The sequence below is a fragment of the Lacerta agilis genome, chromosome 6 (assembly GCF_009819535.1).
Source record: "Lacerta agilis isolate rLacAgi1 chromosome 6, rLacAgi1.pri, whole genome shotgun sequence".
Taxonomy (NCBI): domain Eukaryota; kingdom Metazoa; phylum Chordata; class Lepidosauria; order Squamata; family Lacertidae; genus Lacerta; species Lacerta agilis.
Genome location: NC_046317.1, coordinates 6,810,826 through 6,833,903, shown reverse-complemented (window position 1 = coordinate 6,833,903; position 23,078 = coordinate 6,810,826). Strand labels below are relative to the sequence as shown.

Genomic DNA, 23,078 nt, shown 5'->3' with positions numbered 1-23,078 from the left:
GAACTCCATAACGTTCTTGTCAAAAGCTGTAAAAACTTCATCGGTTCTTACCACTCCTCCACTTAATGGCATTTGTCATAGAGTGCTTGACAAGAGAAGTAAAAATCACCCAGCTGCAGCTATAAACCTGCTCCTCACAGTTAAGCACATCTGACCGTTGTTGAATAACACCCCACCATTTGTCTTTCATTTACCAGAACAGAAGGGAAATCTGCTCAGGTTGTATAGGTGCCCTGAACTTGGAAGAGGTCAAATGTAATGTGTCCGTTAACAGACAATGGAAACAAGCCAGCAAAAATTAATCATGCCTAAAGCGCTAACTAATGTGGAACTGTGCTCCCACATCTATTTTATTTTTTTAAAGCAAACACTCTTTGGGGGAGAGAATTTAAAGCAGAGAATTGGGGGGGGGAGGCTGTTCTTTGCTCTCCCCTTGCCCACTGTTCCACCATTCAGAATTTAAGAATTGCTGCCTCGATGCTATGCACTATTATTAATATTGCTGTTGTTGATCTTCCTTCCTTGAGATATATCACAGCCAAAGGGCTGGCCGCCACTGATGAATTCAATTCATCTTTGGGAGGAGAGCCTTGGCACAGAACTGAAGGGGCTGATTGAACAACAGGATGAAAAGGTATGGCTACTCCGGAGTAATGGATCGTCTTTTGGGGGTGGCAGACCCAGGACGGAGAAAATTGTTATATCTAACTCCCAAGGTGAGAGCTTGGGAGCGAAGGTGAGAACTTTATGTTTATGTCTACAAATAAAAGAAGAATGTGATGATGAACCGGAGAGGCTGGGAGAAAAGGTGCGCACCCTGATGTTCTATGCAAGGACTATTTTGGATTTAGTCTGGATCTGTGGTTATGTAAAGAAAAAGGATACTTCGAGGAGCAGCTCTGGAGCAAGACGACCAAAGAAAATGGACAGAAGGGGGATAGGGTGAACGATATTAAGGTATAAAGGCAAAGAATGTATTATGGTAACCTGAAACCGGTGTGTCAAGACTTTAAGCTTTTAGAGAAAGAAAAGAGGTATTTTAAATTTTTGTTATTAACAGCAGTTATAGTGAATGAAGATATTTGTTATGATGCATATTGAAAATAAGGGGATAAGAACTAGAATCTTGTGTGGAATTAATATGAAGTTATAACATGTTTTGATTTATGTTAAGTTAAGAATGGGAAAATATTGTTTATTACGAAACAGGATTTGTTAAAAAGAAGCTTTTGAATTTTAATTTTTAGATATTTGGATTTTTTAAGATTATGATGGTATAAGATGTTATTAAAGTAATATTTGGGATTGGAACCGAAGGTGAAAAGGCAGGGGAAGTCTGTACCAAGATTCGACCAAGAATTTTTTTTTACAGCATAAGAAGAAGAATTATTGGTATTTGTGTATTTGTTTACTTCTAGTTGGGGGTGGGTTAATGTGGGTGTTATATTTGTATGTTGTTTGTTGTAAAACCAATAAATTCTTATAAATAAATAAAAAAAGAATTCAATTCATCTTTGTACGGGCTCCTGCAATTTAAAAATGCAATAGTTAAACCAGTTTACAACAAAACAAAGTTGAGGCTCCAGTACTTTGGCCACCTCATGAGAAGAGAAGACTCCCTGGAAAAGACCCTGATGTTGGGAAAGATGGAGGGCACAAGGAGAAGGGGACAACAGAGGATGAGATGGTTGGACAGTGGTCTCGAAGCGACTAGCATGAGTTTGGCCAAACTGCGGGAGGCAGTGAAGGATAGGCGTGCCTGGCGTGCTCTGGTCCATGGGGTCACGAAGAGTTGGACATGACTGAACGACTGAACAACAACAACAACAACAACAACAACAAAACAATAGGGTGGGTCCTGAAACTATGCATCTCAGGTGTCAAAGATGTATCTTCCGCATAGAGTAAATGCCTCTCTTTCCGGGGTGCAAGCAGTCCAGCAGTCCACAGTCAAGAAGGCAGTTTCTGCATGTGCTGTAGAGGGAAGTGAGGGGCGGATGGGGCTTGTCCACCTGGAAAGGAGAAGGACATCTCTGATCGTAAACATCTTCTGCCTTGCAGATTATCTTTGGAAGAAGAAAAGGCTAATGAGTAAACTCTACACAAATCCAGAATGGAATCCCTAAAGCAGTTGGGTGGTGCCTTGTGTGCCTCCTTCTGGCGACTCCTGCAGCCAAGATGGTGCCAAACATATCACTCTGCTTTCCTTTGGACCACATTGGCCAGGCCGAGAGGGGGGTGATCTTCTGGGCAGCCCAGGACCTCCCACAAACACTGCCCAGGCTTGAGCCCTGGGGAGATTATTTTGGTGTGGCTAACGCAGCAGTTTGACTTCATCCATTATCTCTCAAGACAGAAAGGTGCCCACAAGACCCAGCCTGTTAATGAGCAGAGCTAGTTCAGTTATATGACATAAATTAAAACACAGTCAGAGCCGTCTTTCCCATTGAGCTTACTGGTGCGTTGCGCCAGGGCGCTGGCCTCTCAAGGGCACCCCAGCGAGTGGGGGAGATGCATGGCTTTGCCAGCGGCCTCCCCTTTCCCTCCTGCACGCCCACCAACTGCGCCCCATCAACCATAAGGCTGGCGGGCGTGCAGCTTCCTTCCCCAGCCCCCGCGGGAGGAGAGCGAACCCCGCAGAGGCTTGGGAAAAGGTCGACAACTCTGGGAAAGGGGGGTTGAGGCGCCGGAGGGATCTTTGCACCACGGCGCCGGATATGCTTAAGACAGCCCTGAACACAGTTCCAGAGGACGTTGCTTAGATGGCAGTAGCAAGCAGAGGCCACTGCTTTAAGGGGAGGGAAAGCAGATTTTGTATCCCTTCCCAACTGTACTTCCGGATGCAGCACTTGCCCCACCAACCTCAGGTTCTGTCCTCAGCGAGCCCACACCTGCCTGCCTTCTTAGAACCAGCAATGGGGTGGCTCTGGCTGAACGGACAGTTGATTTCCTTGCCTTCCAGTCCCTACCAGTCTCAATAGGCACCAACCAGCGCTGCTTCTGCTTGTTCTCATATGCTTCACTGAGAGAGCTGTAGAAAAAGAAAACCACTCAAGTTAGAACTGCTCCTAAGTTTAAAAAAAAACCCAAAACCATCCAACACCACCCTCATTGATGTTTTAGGATAAACACTGCATTGGGTGTTGAAAAATTGTTGGCAAGTGAACAGCAGTTCAAATGACAGCAGCTCTCTTTCGCCACAGACCAGTAAAACGATGAGTGTTCAAAATAAAAATATATGTTATTTCCACCTGACGTGAAAAGTCCAGATTACTTCACTTCTCATTAATGAGAAGCCGGTTTTTGCCTTTTGGAGCAAACACTCAGGTTAAACCAATCCATGAATGACAGGAGAGGAAACCAATATTTATTGAGCTGTCGTGGGATATTTTCAGTTACATGTGGGTAGCCGTGTTGGTCTGCCATAGTCGAAACAAAATAGGAAATTCTTTCCAGTAGCACCTTAGAGACCAACTGAGTTTGTTCTTGGTATGAGCTTTCGTGTGCGTGCTGAAGAAGTGTGCATGCACACGAAAGCTCATACCAAGAACAAACTCAGTGGGATATTTTGTCACTACTTGACATAGCTTAAATTGCTCTCCTGAAACTTGTGCAGCTCCTGGAGAAAGCGAAGAAGAAGAAGCCACTGTCTATGGTTTGTTGAACTAAGTGTACCTGTCTCACTCTCCTCCAAAGTGTACCTAGTGCTGAAGCTTTATTTATTCTGCAGTGTTTTACAGCTACTGTGACTTTCCCTGGAGCTGTCTACATTTCAAGAAAATATCCTCTTTATACTGGCTGCCTGCCAGTTTAAGAGATGTTCCTGGACAGTGGTCCAGATGTTTACAGCTGACTGACTACAGTGCCTTTGCCATGAATTATTTTCCTCTTTCCCTGGCCACAAATCCCTTATTTATTTAACCACAGAGTCTAGGGCTTGCTGATCAGAAGGTCGGCGGTTCGAATCCTTGCCACGGGGTGAGCTCCTGTTGCTCCGTCCCAACTCCTGCCCACCTAGCAATTCGAAAGCACGTCAAAGTGCAAGTAGATAAATAGGTACTGCTCCAGCGGGAAGGTAAACAGTGTTTCCGTGCACTGCTCTGGTTCTCCAGAAGCGGCTTGGTCATGCTGGCCACATGACCCGGAAGCTGTCTGCGAACAAACGCCAGCTCCCTCGACCTATAGAGCGAGATGAGCGCCGCAACCCCAGAGTCAGACACGACTGGACCTGATGGTCAGGGGTACCTTTACCTTTACATACATACATACATACATACATACATGTAGACCTGGTCATCTTAGTTAGCATCCCATGAAGATGAAAGGTTCCTGCTGAACATCTTAACAGAGAAAGTTGCAGATTTCCACAGAGGCACTGTGTGAAGTAAATCTTTCTCCGCAAGAGGCATCATCCCAGCTATGTTCCCATTATAGGTTTACTTTATTCCCCTCCCACTGTCATTCACACAGTCATTCACATTTCACTTCCTTGGACAGAAAACTAAATCTGCAAGCGGATCAAGGGAAAGAGTTGCTATATTTATCCAATGAATAGGTGTGTGTGTGTGTGTGTGTGTGTGTGTGTGTGTGTGTGTGTGTGTGTGTGTTTTCTAAAAGGCATATGTTGCCAAAGCAACTGATGTCTTAAAAGTCCCCTCCTCCAACTCCTGGCCCAAGGAGATTTGTTTCCTTATGAGAACAATATGAAATGCATGTCTTGGCTGATTACAGCAATTGTGATGAACTGCGGCAGGTATATTATGTGTATGCATTCACACATGTATAGCATTTGAGGCAGACATGGCCAAGCTGATGCCCTCCAGAAGTTGGGGACTACAACTCCCATCATTCACAGCCAGCACAGCTGTATGATGCTGGAACAGGTGGAAGTTGTAGACCAGGGGTCAGCAACCTTTTTTAGGCGTGGGCTGGTCCACCTTCCCTCAGACCATGTGGTGGGCCGGACTATATTTTGGAGGGGGGGGATGAATGAATTCCTATGCCCCACAAATAACCCAGAGATGCATTTTAAATAAAAGCACGCATTCTACTCATGTAAAAACACCAGGCAAGCCCCACAAGTAACCCAGAGACGCATTTTAAATAAAAGGACACATTCTACTCAGGTAAAAACATGCTGATTCCCGGACTGTCTGCAGGCCAGATTTAGAAGGCGATTGGGCCAGATACGGCCCCCGGGCCTTAGGTTGCCTACCCCTGTTGTAGACTGAAACATCTGGGCAGGCACAGGGCTGGCGCGTGTCCATTTAGGCAAACTAGGCGCTGGCCAGGCTTGGGCGGGAAGGGCTAGCCAGCCCCATCTCGTCCATTGGGGGTGGTGGCGTGGCGTGCCAGGGCGCCGACCCCCCCAAGGGCACCCCCGCGAGCCCACCAGCATACCAGGCACCCCCTCCCCAACCTGCTCCCACGGGCGGGTGGGCAGACGGGCGCTCGCGTGCCGGCGGCACAGCTGCTGCCGCCCATGCTGCTCCCGGGCGGGCTGCGAGCCGGCCGCCCAGCCCCGTCTTCGAGCGTAACGAGCAGGGAGAGCCGTGCAGCCCCGCCGGCGGCCTCCCCCGCCCCCACTGCTGCTTGCCTCTTCACCACCCCCACCTCCCGCTAAAGCAGGCTTTGGCGGGGGGGGGCGCCAGAAGGTGGTTCGCCTAGGGCGCAAGAAGCCCTAGTGCCCGTCCTGGGGAGGCACCAGCTTGGGAAAAGCTGTTTTAAGGGTTTCTTGGTTTTAAGGGTTTCTTGGGGGAGAAGATCTTTATTGCCTTCTCCCCCCACCCCACCCACAATCAATGTCATGTCTAGAAAAGGGCCCTGCAACTGACAGAGGATGTATAACTTAAAGCACCTAGTCCTAGACAAACATGCCACAGAAAAACATGTCAACCACCCCAACCAAGGGTTCTCCCAGTGGCCTATCTACCTGGATACACTTATTGCCTCACTGAGGACTGGTTTCATGGATGAAAACTATCCTGCTTACAGTTTGCTGGAACGACATCCATTTCAGATATACCACACTGAAGAAAATGGACTTTCAAGCCTGTGTCAATTCCATTCAGGAACTTGGCCAATTGAAAACTTTGGAGACGAATCTGTTACTTGGTATCAATTGTGGGCAGAGGGACAATCCATCAAGGTGATCTACAAAATATGAGCCTTACTGAACTAGTGGAGCATACCAAACCGTTTGATGACAGTACTTTCCCTCCCATTTACAACATGCACACGGAAAATGATCTTTTAGCACTTTGCGCAGGGTGAAGACATGGCTATGCTTGACAATGACTGAAGAAGATCAATTGTCTGGCTTGTGTTCGCTGAGTGTCCATAGTGAAAATCTGGAGAGGTTTACCAGGAATTTAAAAAAATGATGGGAATATCCTTTACTAAAAAACCGGAGATATTTTTATTAAGCATGGTGGATAAAGAAATTTCAAACAAATCAAAAGAAGTATTTCTATATGCAATTGCGGCGGCCCGAATCTTGGTGGCAAAAAGCTGGAAAGAACAAGAACTTCCAAAGATTTCAGATTGGCAGAACAAATTACAGGAATTCGCTGAATTGGCCCTACTAACTAATAATCTCAGAGGAAATTCCCAACAAAAATTTGCCAGAAAATGGGATATAGATAAGAAATATGCCCAAAAGTATAATAATAATTTTACCTCCATGCCAGCTTTTGAGTGCTAAAGGAAGGATAAAGAGTTGGGGAATGATGGATGTATAATGTGTCAGAATGTACTGGAAAATATTTGAACGAAGCAGTACTGTTTGGTTTACATTCAATATTAAGAGAGGTAGATGCAAGGGGATTCGACAGGAAGTCTGATTTGTGAAATCAAATTCTTGTGGATATATGAGTTAAGTTAAGTTTGCTATGTATATGTAGGTAAGAGGGTGTAGGTATATATAGGTATGTATAAGTAAGTCTACGTATGGACTACCTACTTATTTATTTGGCTGTAGTTAATTTTTTCCCCCTCCTTTTTTTCTTAAGATATAAATAATAAGACACAGACACAACAATGTGGGATGTTAAATTTTATTTAGTAACATTATATAACAACAGTTGTATTATCTTGTTACTTCTTTTTCTGTTTGTCAAACAAAATGAATTAATAAATAAATAGATAGATAGATGATAGATAGATAGATAGATAGATAGATAGATAGATAGATAGATAATCTGGAGATCTATCCCAAGGATAACATTACCGTTCATCCTTCTAGTGCATTACTCGGTTACTGCTAAATGGAGAAGTAAAGCAATTTGTTAGCCGTTAGTTCTGAAATGCATAATCCCATACAATGCAGTGGATCACCATTGCTTCTCTTCAGCACCACGCAGCGGTGGGCGGGGTTCGGTCGCAAGTCGACAACCTGTAGTTATAAGCTATAGACCTCCCGCCTCACCCCGAATTGTTTCTGCAGACAACCATGGCTGTGGTTGCAAATACTGCCCCTAAGTCCAAGCTGTGACAGTGTGTTTGCTTGGTGGAAGAACTGCCCACAAGTCATAATGCAACTTGGTAAGAAAATTCTTGGCGATGTGAGACACTCTTTCCTCCCAGCAGCAGCAGCAGCACTCGAGTGGCCGCCATTTTAAGCAGCCCCTCTTCCAGAGCCCTTTCGCACGCTGCTCATCGTCCCGCTGCCGCCCTTGCCGCCCGCAAGACACAGGTGAGCACCCACTGGGGCTCATGGTGCTCTTGCATCACCCCCCCCAAAAAAATATAGTCCAGCCCCCCACAAGGTCTGAGCCCCCTGCTGAAAGAGTTTGCTGACCCCTGACTTAAACATCTACTGTGAGATGCATGCTTTTGTGAAGGATGCAGCTTTCTTCCAGTTAGTCGTAGCGGACAAACCTCTGAATGGAGGGAATTAAGCAGGAAATGTTCCCAAAGGTCTATGTCACTTTACCAGTTTCCTTTAACACAGCAATAACAGCACTGGTACTTCCTTGCAGGGCTATCGTATAAATGATGGAGTTGATTATATACCAGTACATGGAGTATTTTGAATACAGCAGCTATTCCATCTGGCTGCTGCAGGTGGGGAGCAAAGCCCACCCCATCAGCTGTGCTGAAAGGAAAAAATGCTTTGGCACAGTGGGTTAAACCACTGAGCCTAGGGCTTGCCGATCAGAAGGTCGGCGGTTCGAATCCCCGCGACGGGGTGAGCTCCCGTTGCTCGGTCCCTATTCCTGCCAACCTAGCAGCTCGAAAGCACGTCAAAGTGCAAGTAGATAAATAGGTACCGCTCCGGCGGGAAGGTAAACGACGTTTCCATGCGCTGTTCTGGTTTGCCAGAAGTGGCTTAGTCATGCTGGTCACATGACCTGGAAGCTGTACGCCGGCTCCCTCGGCCAATAAAGTGAGGTGAGCGCCACAACCCCAGAGTCATCCGCGACTGGACCTAACGGTCAGGAGTCCCTTTACCTTTTATCCCTGAACCGGCTCCATTGAAGCTGGTAAAATCAGCGTGTGTAACATGGAGTGGATGAGGGCGAACAAGCTGGAACTTAAACCAGGCAAAACAGAGGCACTGTTGATGAGGGGGTTCTGGTGTTCTGGCAGCCTGTTTTGAATTCGGTTGCACTCCAGTGTGGTGTAGTGGTTAAGAGCGGTAGTCTTGTAATCTGGTGAACCGGGTTCGCGTCTCCGCTCCTCCACATGCAGCTGCTTGGTGACCTTGGGCTAGTCACACTTCTCTGAAGTCTCTCAGCCCCACTCACCTCACAGAGTGTTTGTTGTGGGGGAGGAAGGGAAAGGAGAACGTTAGCCGCTTTGAGACTCCTTCAGGTAGTGATAAAGCGGGGTATCAAATCCAAACTCCTCCTCCTCCTCCTCCTCTTCCTCCTCTTTGGGAACTCATGCCTGAGTTTTCTTTTTCCTTCTCCCCCTGGCCTCTCGTCTCTGCCCTCTTTCCACCTAGGAGAGCAGACGCCCCACCAATCTGTAGGGAGGTCCATGCTGGGCAAAACATAATTATGATTATTTGCTCTCTTCCCAGGGGACTCTTATGCCATCCACCTGCACACGGCCACCAATTCCTTCTCTCCTCTCCTCCTCTAAATTTGCCTTGGCTACGATATTGACCGATCACCGAGCCCAAGCACTAATTACTTCCTACATGAAGGAGTGGCGCAGGATACAAACCAAGTGGGACACAGCGAGGCAGGGAATAATCTTGCATAAACCATTGAATGCACATGCACCAGAGCAGCTAGAAACGGGGGAACAAATGAGGCTTTGCAGCTGTAATTTCCACGGAGAGTCATAAAAGCACAATAGCCAATTAGTTGATCAGATTCTAAAGAGTTCCGCTTCCCACGAGAGCAAGTATCTAGCCCTCAAAGTGGCAGAAAAGCTATGAGGTGCCTTCTAAAAGCTCCGAGACCAGAAAGTATTTCTGGAAGACTGCGGCCTTAGTGCAAATCTCTACAAATCTCATTCCTTCTTACGAACTTCAGTTCCTTTACCCATCAATGTGACTTCATTTCTTTTTCTCCCCCCAATACCGTATTATTTCAACATGTTTCCTGCATGCTTTGTTTTAATTTAATTTAATTTTATTTTATTTTCAAAGTTTCAAAAAGAAAAAAAAAACCACACACACACACAAACGTTTACATTAAACCATAGTCCATATCAGTACTTTTATGGGGTTCCCTGAACCCCCGGACTTCCCTCCACCCCTCCCTTGGCTTCTAAAAATTATCTTCCTTTTTTTAACTGCGTCCAATTGTATTTATCCAAATTACTGTACTTCATTTTTATCCTTTGTTATTTTAAATCGCAAGTGCTATGGCAATCCTGCTAATGTTTTTAAATTTTTACAGTGTTCTTTAATATATTCTATAAAGTTATAGGGACGCGGGTGGCGCTGTGGTGTAATCCACTGAGCCTTGGGCTTGCTGATCAGAAGGTCGGCGGTTTAAATCCCTGATACGGGGTGAGCGCCCGTTGTTCTGTTCCAGCTCCTGCCCACCTGGCAGTTCGAAAGCATGCCAAAAAGTGCAAGTAGATAAATAGGTACCACTCCGGCGGGAAGGTAAACGGTGTTTCCGTGCGCTGCTCACGACTGGACTTAACTATCAGGGGTCCTTTGCCTTTTTTTTATAAAGTTATGCCATTCTTTATTAAATTTGTTATCCTCTTGGTGCCTGATTTTCCTGGTCACCCTTGCCATCTCCGCATAGTCCATCATCTTCATTATCCATTCTTCTTGCGATGGGGCTCTTTCTTCTTTCCATCCCTGGGCAAATAATATTCTTGCCACTGTCATCGCATACTTAAACAGTACTTTCTTATTCTTCAGTAATTTTCTCCTAATATACCTAATAATAAAAAGGCCTCTCGGTTTTTAAACAAAAGTTATTTTAAACATTTTTTTCAATTCATTATAAATCATTTCCCAGAAGGCTTTAGCTATTTTACAGGTCCACCGCATATGATGAAATGTACTCTCTTTAACTTTACGCTTCCAGCATATGTTGGTCATGTTCTTATACATTTTCATTTAATTCTCTTTTAACATACAGCAGGCGCCTGCTCTTTTCACTAGGCAGCCTACAAGGGTGGCGATTTTTTTTTTGGCTCCATAGGTCAGGTCCTTTTCTGATCATAGTATCATGAGCCAAATCTGTCAGGTGGGTAGAGACAGCCACCTGTCAATCATCTGATGTCACAGTGATATCAGGTGACTGGGCGCTTTGAAGTCTCAGAGTCAGGACTTCAAAGCACCATGTGGGAGTTACAATTCTTTCCCTTGTGAATACAACACTGGGAGAGCTCTTCAAGGCTCCTGACGGTATATCAGCAGCCATGCCTCTACCATAGCTGTCAAGTTTCAGATTTGAAAATAAGGGATCAGCAGTCTCACCTAACCTGGGGACAGTCACATGTCAGTGGTGGGTGGAGCCAGATGCAAAAGTGGGCGCAGTAGCAATGTAAACTCCAAGTGGGCTCGGGCTCGGAGCGGAGCAAAGAGGAGGGCAGCCAGCAAAGAGGAGGGCAGCCATGTGCTCCGCGCAATGGAGCCCCATCGTCTTCTTGTCTGATCCCATCAAAACAGGACAGGAAGCAGCAGCTGCTCAAAGGCAGCCAGGCTCCGCCCGTCAGCTAACCCTATTGGCCGGCTGAGGGGCTCGGCGGCAATGGATAGGGGCTGGTGCAGGGGGAGAAATACACCCCCCTGTAAGCGCAGGAAACGGCTCCCACTTGCTTTGAGGGCTGAGGCTTTTCTCTCCAAGTAGGCGAGGTCTTCCCACCCAGTCCCTGGACAGCAGGGGAGGAGCTGCTTCCATTAAAAACAGGAAATTTAAGGGAAATAAAAAATAAGGGAGAGCAGTGGAAAACTGCTTAAAATAAGGGAGAATCCCGGGGAAAACGGGATACTTGACAGCACTGGCCTCTACCTGCCCCACACCTGATATCACATATGACCAGCGGGTGTAGATTGAGGAAAATGTCCTTGTGAGCCAACTGGCCAAGTTTGGGCTGCAGACCAGAGGTGTCCCCCTGCCCCCACAAGCCCCTTTATAAGATACTGAAACCTCCTACTGGTAGGAGAAGCAGAGAACAACCCCGAAGGGGGCTGGGCACTCCCTTCCGCCCTCCCCATATTGCCCATTCACAGTCTCCCAAAACAGCTCCAGAACCTGCACAGTACGGACTCTGATCTGTGTCTTTTTGCAAATCCAAAGTCTCCTTTTCATTTGCTGAGCTTTGTTGAAGCAAAGGCAGCTCGCTCCTTCCCCCTTTGTCTCGGAAGGTCTGGGGCAAGACAGCGGAGGCTCTTGGTCTGGTCCCTCTGGTCTCTCACAGCAGGCTGCCTTCAACACGCTGACATTAAAGGTCACTTGTTGGACCTTATTATACACGACTGGCGGAGAAAACATCTGGAGCTTGACTTATTTCTCCTTTCTTTCTAACTGCTGGCCACTCTCCTGGGTGCTACCTCTATTTCTGAAACGTCTATGGTCCCCCGTAGCCTCAGACAATGCCTTTAAGAATGGCAAACTTGGCTGGTCGCATTGATTTTTTCCCCTTGTTACTAACCTTTAGAAGCCAGGGATTTAACTCTTAAGTCGATGGTGGTTGCATTATCAACTTTACCAAGACTGCTACTAACAAGCAAGCAGAGAGTTGTGTCTAAGGCATAACAAGTTGGAACCCAGCCTGGCTTGCTGATCAGAAGGTCGGCGGTTCAAATCCCCGTGACGGGGTGAGCTCCCATTGCTCGGTCCCAGGGCCGTCTTAAGGGGATCGGGCGGCCTGGCGCGACGATCCCTCGGCGCCCCCGGTGGGCCGCCTCTCCGCCCACGTCCCTCCCGCGCTGGCCGCCCCTCGGCGGGGGGGTGGGCGAGCGGGAGATGAGGGGCGTGGCGCTGCAAGCCGGCCGCCCTCCCGAGCCCCAGCTGGAGCGCTGGGAAGGGCACGCAAAGCCCCGCGCCGCTCCAGCGCCACGCCCCTCATCCCCCGAGGGGTGGCCAGCGCGGGAGGGAGGTCGGCGAACGGGGGATGAGGGGTGTGGCGCTGGAGCGGCGCGGGGCTTTGCGCGCCCTTCCCAGCGCTCCAGCTGGGGCTCCGGAGGGCAGCCGGCTTGCAGGTCGCCCGCCGGCGCGCGAGCGCCCACCCGCCCATGGGGGCGGGCGCGGGTTGGGGAGGGGGTGCCTGGTATGCCGGCGGGCTCGTGGGGGCGCCCCTGGGGGGCCTGGCGCCCTGGTGCACCGCCCCACCCAGCCCCTATGACAAGAAGTCCCTGCTCGGTCCCTCCTCCTGCCCACCTAACAGTTCGAAAGCACGTCAAAGTGCAAGTAGAGAAATAGGTACCACTCTGGCGGGAAAGTAAATGGCATTTCCGTGCGCTGCTCTGGTTCGCCAGAAGCGGCTTTGTCATGCTGGCCACATGACCTGGAAGCTGTATGCCAGCTCCCTCGGTCAGTAACGCAAGATGAGCACCACAACCCCAGAGTCGGACACGACTGGACCTAACGGTCAGGGGTCCCTGTCCCTTTACCTTTACACACACACACACACACACTCCACCACACTCCTTGGCAGCAAATTCCTCTTAGACTAGCATGAAGCTTCCTTTAGGGCTTTCACAGGTAGAAAGGGAAACGGCCCCGCCATGGTACCAGGGAGTGGAAGCAGCTGAACGAGGCAATGAGGAAAATCATTCGTTTCACTCAAGCCATTCGCCCAGCCTGCAAGCTTTTATTTTATTATTACTCCGGTGGTGGCAAAGGTTAATTCATTGATCAGAGGAGGCTATGTTGTTCCAACAATTAAAATTAATTCTTGCCTCTGTGTACAGGAAAGAGACAGATGGCAAAGATGTAGGAGGGAAGGCGGAAAAAACGCAGACAGGAGAGAGGAGTGGGGGGGGGGAAACAGCAATCAATTTGTTTTATTTTTCAGAAAGAAATATTCCTCAGACTTGAACTAGAGGTGGATGGATTAAAGATCATTCCTCTCAAACCGCTGAGGATAAGATTTGAAGAGCGCCGGATTCGCAGATTGCACACACATATGCAAACGCATATTCCGGCTGCCCAGATTGCTATTTGGAAATCAATTCCTTCCTTCTGTTGCACCTCCCATGTGGTGCTGCCTGAAGCAGGTAGCTTCAGGTGGCCTTGAATATAGGGACATGAAACATACTCTCAGATTACAGAGCTACACATCTGGAACATCTGGGGGAGGGAAAGATGGGGCCAGCAAACCCACCAGGCAATACCATTCCCCAACAAATTTCTGCCAAGGGGTAATATGTGGTAGGTGCAGCAAGAGAGAAAGTGTGCTGGGTCAACTAATCTGGGATAAAAACTGTTATGTACTGAGTTGAATAGGATCCAAAATGCAGCAGTCTGATTGGTCCTAGAACAATAGGATTGAGATTGCAGCAGTCTGACTGGTCCCAGAACAATAGGATTGAGATTGCAGCAGTCTGACTGGTCCCAGAACAATAGGATTGAGATTGCAGCAGTCTGATTGGTCCGCAGGAGCCACCCAATCCAGCTCCAGGTGGAAGTGAATCCGCACTCTGATTGGCATACAGGAGTATCCCGGAATTAGCCAATCACGTGGGGCCCATTGTGTAAATAGTGTATATAAAGCAAACGTTTTGGGGGAACTGCATTCCTCACTACTATGAGCTGAATAAAGAGCATGAAATTCACACTTGACTCCGAGTATATTTCAAAAACTAATTGAGAATGTGGTTTGTTTGTTTGTTTGTTTTTACAATTTTTTAAATCAATGCTGCATTTGGTTATGAAAGGGGGGCACTTTTTAAAGCCTGAAAAAATAAGGAGGAAATGAAAATGAAGGAACTCTGATGGGATGTGTTATAAGAATTTTAAGACAAAAAAAAATCCTTCCAGTAGCATCTTAGAGACCAACTAAGTTTGTTCTTGGCATGAGCTTTCGTGTGCATGCACACTTCTTCAGAATCACACGAAAGCTCATACCATACTTAGTTGGTCTCTAAGGTGCTACTGGTAGGATTTTAAAATTTATTTTTAATTTATTTTTATTTTTGTTTTGACTATGGCAGACCAACACGGCTACCTACCTGTAACAATAATTTTAAGGTCTCAAACATAGAATAAACATTATTTGACATCAGCTTCACTGGACTGGTTATGTTGTGCCTGGTTATCGTCTTCCACAGCAGCTACTCTATTGCAAGCTTAAAAATGGAAAGCATAACGCTGGTGGCCAACAAAAGAGGTTTAAAGACTCTCTCAAGGCAAGTCTTTAAAAAGTAGTATAAACACCGACAACTGGGAAACACTGGCCTGTGAGCGCTCCAATTGGAGAACAGCCATTACCAAAGGTGTCCTGGGCTTTGAAGACGCTCGAACTCAGGACGAAAGGGAGAAACGTGCTAAGAGGAAGGCATGCTTGGCAAAACTTCACAGTGATCAACTCCTTCCCGGAAACCTCTGTCCCCACTGTGGAAGGACATGTGGATCCAGAATTGGCCTCCACAGTCACTTACGGACTCACTGTTAAAACCGTGTTCATGGAAGACCATCTTACTTGGCTACGAGGAATCGCCAAAGAAAGAAGAACAGTATTTGAAAGAATGGATTCCATATTTGTCCGTGGCAAGTCTGTGTTTAATATGCAGGTTGTTCATATGTTGTGAGTTTGTATAAGTCTTCAATCCAGTCGTAGAAGGGAGCCGCGTTTTTATTTTTCCAATTCACCAGCATCAGTCTTTTTGCTGTGGTAAGGGCACAGAGAGTATTGCCCTTTTGTAAGGTTCCATGGGCTGGGTGTATAATTCAAAAGGATATTTTGCTCCGTAATGGTACATTTGGCCTCAGCGATGGGAGTCCAGCAATGAATCATTTAGCCAGTGCAATGGAGGAGGAAGAGGTTGAAAAAGCCAGACTTGCTGGCACCTGTAGCAGCAGCAGCAGCTGGAGCATGGCCTGCAGTGCCACCTGGTGGCCCACCTCGGAACCCATCCCAGATTTAAAGCTTTAGGCATGGGTTAAAAACACACACACAGACACCAATAATTCACAAGCAGGAAATATCCCAATCAAACAGCTGCTCTCCGCAAAAAAAAACAACCCAAAATTTCGCAACATAGGAATAGTGTGAGTGGGGGCTGGGTGTACCACACTGGAGACCCCAGGCGGAGTAGTAGGGGAGTCTCATTCTTTACTTCCACACAGGGGTTACAAGCCAAATCATCTGTCAGGATAGCTATGGCGGTCACGATTTCGCCGAAAACCCGCCATCTTAGGATTCAAAACAAAGCAACGTCAAACACCTGCAAAAGACCCCCCCCCTGAAATGTTTGGCAGTGAAAACCACACATTTCATTGCACCCCCAAAAACGAGCCTTGGGCGCCCTAACTCGCGGGATCACAATTTCTCCATAAGTCAGACGTTGTCCAATTCACTCCGAAGCGGCGCCAAACACCCAGAGAATGGCCCCCTGCAACGTTTGGGGGGTGAAAACACTACGTTTCACATAGCCCCACTAAATGAGCCCTTGACGCCATAACCCATACGGTTGTCAGGGGCTGGACTGAGGGAGAATGGTGGGAGAGTGGGAGGGTGGGAGGGCCCCCCCCTCTCCAGGGCCTACTCCACAGCTCCAATTTATAAAGATTATAATCAGAGCTGTCTTTCCCATTGGTGTTAGTGGTTCGTTGTGCCAGGGCGCCGGCCTCTCAGGGGTGCCCCAGCGAGTGCGGGAGCCTCCCCTTTCCCTACATGCCCGCCAGCTGCGCCCCACCAACTATACGGCTGGCGGGCATGCAGCTTCCTTCCCAAGCCTCCGCAGGAGGAGAGCGATCCTCTCCCAAGCCTCTGCATCTGCTTCCAATTCCAATATTGGAAAAAGAAAGAAGTACCGGCAATTAAGGATTGGCAAGAAAAATTATTTAATTATATAGACCTGGCTAAATTAACTGATAAAATTAGAGGAAGTAGTGACCAAAAATTCCAACAAGATTGGGGGAAATTTGGAGACTATCTGAAAAAGCAATGCCCCACTGTGAAATGCTGACTCCGTTTCTAAGCACTCTGTATTGGGAGCTAAGGTTAGCAAGGAAAATACAAGAAAATAAAATAGAAGAATTACACAAGAGTACTAAAGTAGTAAACTAGAAGAGACAGACTGACAACCTAGGATGAAGACAAGTGGAAGCCGTAAGGGAAGGGGAAGTAACAGATAGTAGAAATAGACAAGTATGGACAGAAGTAAGAAAGAAACAAGTATTACTAAAGGTTAATAGAATTGATTTATATGAAATATAGAATTGGATGTTATGTTTTGCTTTGTATTATTTACAACTGAATTATTGGGAATATAGGAAGGCATTAATTGAATGCATTTTGTGGTTTTTTAGGAAGAATTGAACATGTAATTTTTTAACATTGTTATTCTTTGGTTATTGTTTGTTTGTTTTTTTATTCAATGTTCTTTTTTCTTTTGTATAGATGTAATAAAGTAAATATTATTTTTTTAAAAAAGCCACTGCATCTGCTAAAGGCAGCCCTGCTCCTGGTCGGTTGTTGTCCTCCTCCTGCTTCCTGGCGAAAGGTGGCGCGCAGCCTTCACGGGCTGCCTTCTCGGGCGTCCCGACACCAGAGAGCATGTCCGCCAGCACATTTTCCTGCTTGATCACCACCACCACATTGGGGATCTAGGCAGAGGACATTTTCCACAGCCCCCTCCCTTGTTTTGGAGTTACCGGGGGGGGGAGCTAGAGGGATCTTTGCACCACGGCGCCAGATATGATCAACACAGCCCTGGTTATAATCCAAGTCAACGAGACCTTCTTGCAATTAAAAGATCAAACTTATCCATCCTTAAAGAAATCAGCCCTGAGTGCTCACTGCAAGGGCAGATCCGGAAGTTGAGGCTCCATTACTTTGGCCACCTCATGAGAAGAGAAGACTCCCTGGAAAAGACCCTGATGGGGGAAAGGTGGTCTGAAAGGTATCATAGCCCCAGAGTCAAATAAAACTCCGAAGAATTGATGCTTTTGAATTATGGTGCTGGAGGAGACTCTTGGACTGCAAGAAGATCAAACCTATCCATTCTGAAGGAAATCAGCCCTGAGTGCTAATTGGAAGGGCAGATCCTGTAGCTGAGGCTCCAGTACTTTGGTCACCTCATGAGAAGAGAAGACTCCCTGGAAAAGACCCTGATGTTGGGAAAGATGGAGGGCACAAATAGAAGGGGATGACAGAGGATGAGATGGTTGGACAGTGTTCTCGAAGCGACTAGCATGAGTTTGGCCAAACTGCGGGAGGCAGTGAAGGATAGGCGTGCCTGGCGTGCTCTGGTCCGTGGGGTCACGAAGAGTCGGACACGACTGAACGACTGAACAACAACAGATATGTAAAAGCCAGTGCTTTATATGATTCAGCCACATGGTGGAGCAATACACAAAGATTAAAGAAGCCATGATAGCCAGCTCTGAAAAGCTGGGATGGTTTGTGTTTTCAGAGGCATGGCCATGAGGCTTGTAGTTAATAACTTGTAACACATCACAGTCATGTTGACACCATGAACTGAAGGGACCCAGTGCTACTTTGAGCCTCGGTCACAAGGAATGTCCAGCAGCAGAAAATGGTAGCGCTTTTCGAGGTTGCATCAATGGAAGTCCAGGGTCCTGATCAAGGGAAGTCATAGACCTGCTCTCTCCTGCCTTGGTCAGGCCACACCTGGAATACTGTGTCCAGTTCTGGGCACCACCATTTGAGAAGGGTGCTGACAAGCTGGAACATGTGCAGAGGAGGGCAACCGAGATGATCAAGGGTCTGGAAACTAAGCCGTATGAGAAACGCTTGAAGGAGCTGGGTAGGTTTAGCCTGGAAAAGAGGAGACTGAGAGGAAATCAGACAGCCACTTTCAAATATCTTAAGGGCTGTCACATGGAAGAGAAGAAGAAGAAGAAGAAGAAGAAGAAGAAGAAGAAGAAGAAGAAGAAGAAGAAGAGGAGGAGGAGGAGTTTGGATTTGATATCCCGTTTTATCACTACCCGAAGGAGTCTCAAAGCGGCTAACATTCTCCTTTCCCTCCCTCCCCCACAACAAACACTCTGTGAGGTGAGTGGGGCTGAGAGACTTCAGAGAAGTGTGACTAGCCCAAGGTCACCCAGCAGCTGCATGTGGAGGAGTGGAGACGCGAACCCGGTTCACCAGATTACGAGTCTACCACTCTTAACCACTACACCACACTGGCTTGTTTTCTCCTGCTCTAGACGGTAGGACTGGAACCCATGGGTTCAAGTTACAGGAAAGGAGATTCTGACTAAGCATTCGTAAAAACTTTCTAACAGTAAGGGCTGTTTGGCAGTGGAATAAACTCGCACAAGAGGTGGTGTACTCTCCTTCCATGGAAGTTTTTAAGTAGAGCTAGGATTGGCCATCTGCCATGGATGCTTTCGCTGAGATCCCTGCATTGCAGGGGGTTGGACTAGATGACCCTTGGGTACCTTCCAACTCTAAGATTCTATGATTCTATGAAATTGATCTGGATTAATGACAGCCATCCACCAGTTTCATATGCAAAACTGCTTCCCACTCCACCCCCTTACTGATATATATATGTTTATATATATGACATTAAAGTAGACAAATAATAACTTACAAAAAGGATCAATAAACGTGTCACCTTTATTATATAAACCTTTATCATAATCACATGTCAAACTTTCTTTTGCGAATGAAATAAAATGGTTTCAATCAGTTTTTAATAACCAACAATCAAATGTAGAGCTTGGGGTACATTTAAACAAGGCTTAGATCAGTTCCCCAGATGTTCAGTGTCCAGGGGTTCAGTGCCTGGCACCCAGAAACTCATGGCAAAGGGGAGTCTGGCACCAAGAAACTCGTAACATTTCTCTTCCTTGCAACCTAAGGAAAGCTGTTTATTGGCAGAAGACACTGGGCAGAAACAGAAAGAAACAGGGGGATGAAGAGGTCTAAGGGTGAAGTCTTGCTGCTGTCCATCATAATACTGGAATGATTATTACAGGGTGTTGAGAGGGGTTATTTTTAACTATTAATTGAGAAACAGCAGCCATAGTCTAGGCCAGGAGTGTTTTCCCTTGGTGACCCCGCCATGTTGAAAAGTGTGTGTGTTTGCAAGGTGTTTCCTGTCCTTTCCAGAAATGCACCGTGCTGGATGAAGCCAGCTCCAGATCTTTTCTAAATAAACTAAATAAAACCACTTAACCCGCTGAAAGGTATATTTGAAAAATTAATGTTAAGGGGAACAATTCACATTGTTAAGCAAAGTAGCTAAAGTAATGGTGTCATGCCCTCCGTTGTGACACGTCCCCCTGCTGAGTGACTTGGCTGAGGACTTTGGGAAGAGCAACTATTTGAGGATAGTTCAGAAGAAAGGAGGTGGTTTGTGAGAAGTAATTATGTTTTCCGGCAAAATGAAGACTTCTTCTCCTCGAGTGTAAGTAGGATCTCTAATTCTTTCTGCATTCTGATTCTTTTGCTCTCCCTCAAGATTTAGAAACATAGGGAACCAGGTCATGGTTAGATTATTTTTGAAAGACTGGCCGGGTGAGCTGCTGGTCTCCTCCTGTCACGTGCCGAAGATCCATCCCCTGGTCAGTGAGGAGGAGGAAGAAGTGGTGATAATGAAAGAGGGCAAAGAAAGGAAAGTGAAGATCAGAACCATCTATGTAAGACCAAGTGACAAGGGGATGGATGCCACCAATGCAGATACGGGAATGGAAACAGACTTCATAAAGAGGCTACCTTTCAAAATTCTTATAAATGGAAACTGGAGAAAGCCCCCTCCGAAAGAATAGACTGTGCCCAGTGACTAGCTGATCCACATCCCGGTTCAGTTGTCTCTCTCTTGCTATCCCTCAAGATTCAGAAATATAGGGAACAAGGTCATGGTTAGATTAATTTTTAAAGATTGTCCTCAGGACACACCTTAGGTGCTTTGTGGGAAATGGCTTGCCTTCCCCCTTGTGGGCATCTCCCAGTTTTGGAGGGTCCTTTGGCAAAGATGCCCTCCTCTGTGGGTTCACCTGCTTGCTGTACTCTCCAATAGAGGTTTCTGAAAGTAGGTTTGGCTGCCAGGTGCCCCCAAATTCAGCACAGAGATATAGAGTATCAAGGAAGTATCTAGAACCCATTTCCTGGTTATTTTCGCTCTTCTTCCCTTGGTTTCAAAGGCTCCGTGGGCTGCTGGTCTCCTGCTGTCGCATGGCCAAGATCCATCCTCTGGTCTGTGAGAAGGAGGAGGAGGAGGTAGAAGATCAATGGGAGGAAGAAGTCAATGTAATGAAATATGGAAAGGAGGAGTTATTGAAGATCAGAACGATGTACGTAAGACCGTGCGACCAGGGGATGGATGACACCGATGCCAATATGGATGGTGAGTGTTGATCTTTGTTCAAGAGGAACAGGGAGGCCAGAGAGAACCAAAAAAAGCAACAGCCCTCCTGTAGAGAACTGCTGCTCACCTTGAGACACAGATGTTGCAGGTTATGAAGTCATTAAGGCCTTCCTGCAGTGAAGCCGGGCAGTTCTGATCTAAATCAGTGTGTTTTGTTGCAGGGGGAAAGGATCCTGTCTTTGGACTCGGCCAACACGCGGCTCATGAGTGCCCTAATGCAAGTGAAGGAACACTACAGCATGCAAGCTCGGAACGGCGTCTCCCCCACCAACCCCACCAGGCTTTCCATCTCGGAGAACGGTGAATTTAAAAACAGCAGCTGCTAACTGCAACTTCTTCCACCTGCCAGTTGCCAGCTCCTCATTTCTCCCACCCACTCCAAGCCTGTCCACATAACTTCCTCAATGCTCCCCAGACAAATGAGTCCCTGTATTTCATGGGCCCAATTACTTCTATTTTTTAAAAAAAATATTTTTATTCATTTTCCACACATTAAGACAATTATATTTACAATACAAAATTTAGATTACATATTGTTTACCATAACACATACATAATCTCTTACAATCATATCTTTTCTCAATAACATGACTTCCTCAAATCCCTCTTTATTGATTCCGTTGTAATACATCTTTAGCAGTCTTCCAACTTCATTTTAAACTTTGAAAATCCTCAATATTACCCTCCTTTTTATCATCTTCTATCTTTATTATACTTTGGCCACCTCATGAGAAGAGAAGACTCCCTGGAAAAGACCCTGATGTCGGGAAAGATGGAGGGCACAAGGAGAAGGGGACAACAGAGGATGAGATGGTTGGACAGTGTTCTCGAAGCGACTGACATGAGTTTGGCCAAACTGCGGGAGGCAGTGGAGGATAGGGGTGCCTGGCGTGCTCTGGTCCATGGGGTCACAAAGAGTCGGACATGACTGAACGACAACAAATCTTTATTATCTTAATTTATATTTTTCCCTAATCTAATTATACACATAAGCCACAACTTACTTCCAAAAACTTTTATCTTTTTCAAATATTGCAATATTTTTTGAAATATACTTTCAATTTGCTCCAATCTTCTTCCACCGTCTCCTCCTTCTGGTCACGGATTTGTCCAGTCAACTCGGCCAGTTCCATGTCTATATATATAAAACGTAAGTGTCTCTGCGTCCAGTCCCTGTGTCTCTGGGTTTGCGCTACTGCGCATGTGCCCCACGGACACAGGGATTGGATGGAGAGACATTGGGCCGGGAGCAGCGACGGCAGTTGAAGCGGGGCGGTTGGATCAGAACGCCGGCGCTCCAGAGGACGAGGAGAGGCCGAGAAGGGAGACCACGCTGCCGCTCCCACTGCTACAATGAGAGCCCCGAGGCCTAGCGGCCCGGGAGCGGCCCGCCCCGCGGCTTCTCCGTGTTTCCGAGACGGGGAGGGAAGCCCGGCCACCCCGCTCGGCTCCGCCGCTTCTCCATCCCCATAGGAGCCCCAGAAGCTCTGTACCTGCCCCAGGAGGCCTTTCCCACCGCCACGGGCCTACCCAGGATCCTCCGCCGTCTCCTCCTCCTCCTGGCGCGGCGCATTGGACGGACGTTCCCCTGGCTTTGCCATCTTTCCCCCGAGGGGGCCGTGGGCGAGAAGCCGCGAGAGAATTAGGCTAGCAGGCTGCTCCCCTTAGAGCACTTCGGCAGCTGCTGCCTGGTAACCTCGACACCGTGGCTTCTCTGTGTTTCCGAGACAGGGAAGGGGAGGGAGGGAAGCCCGGCCACCGCGCTCGGCTCTGCCGCCTCTCCGTCCCTGGTGAGGCTAATAAACTGATAAGACCAGATACTACACTTGATCTTAGCCAAAAGGCCGAGAAGCGATGGGCCCAATTACTTCTAAGTGGTGACAGAGAGGAGATGCCTGGTAGAAAGGGAGTTAGAAGAACGTGGACCTGCACAGGTATAGGAGATGGACAGGTGTACCCAGCAATATACGTTGAGCTGCCAGGTGCCTCAAATTCAGCACAGAGAGAGAGTGAGTATCAAGGAAGTATCTAGAACCCATTTCCTGTCTATTTTCCCTCTTCTTCCCCAGATTCCGCAGTCTGAGGAGGCTGGGTGAGCTGCTGGTCCCCTGCTGTCGTATGCCAAAGATACATTCCCTGGTCTGCGAGG

General features: G+C 47.3%; 1 pseudogene; it reads right to left on the bottom strand.

Annotated features, from left to right (window-relative positions):
* Window positions 1-22,662: 22,662 nt before the first annotated feature.
* LOC117049306 lies at window positions 22,663-22,785 on the bottom strand (annotated as a pseudogene).
* Window positions 22,786-23,078: the final 293 nt, after the last annotated feature.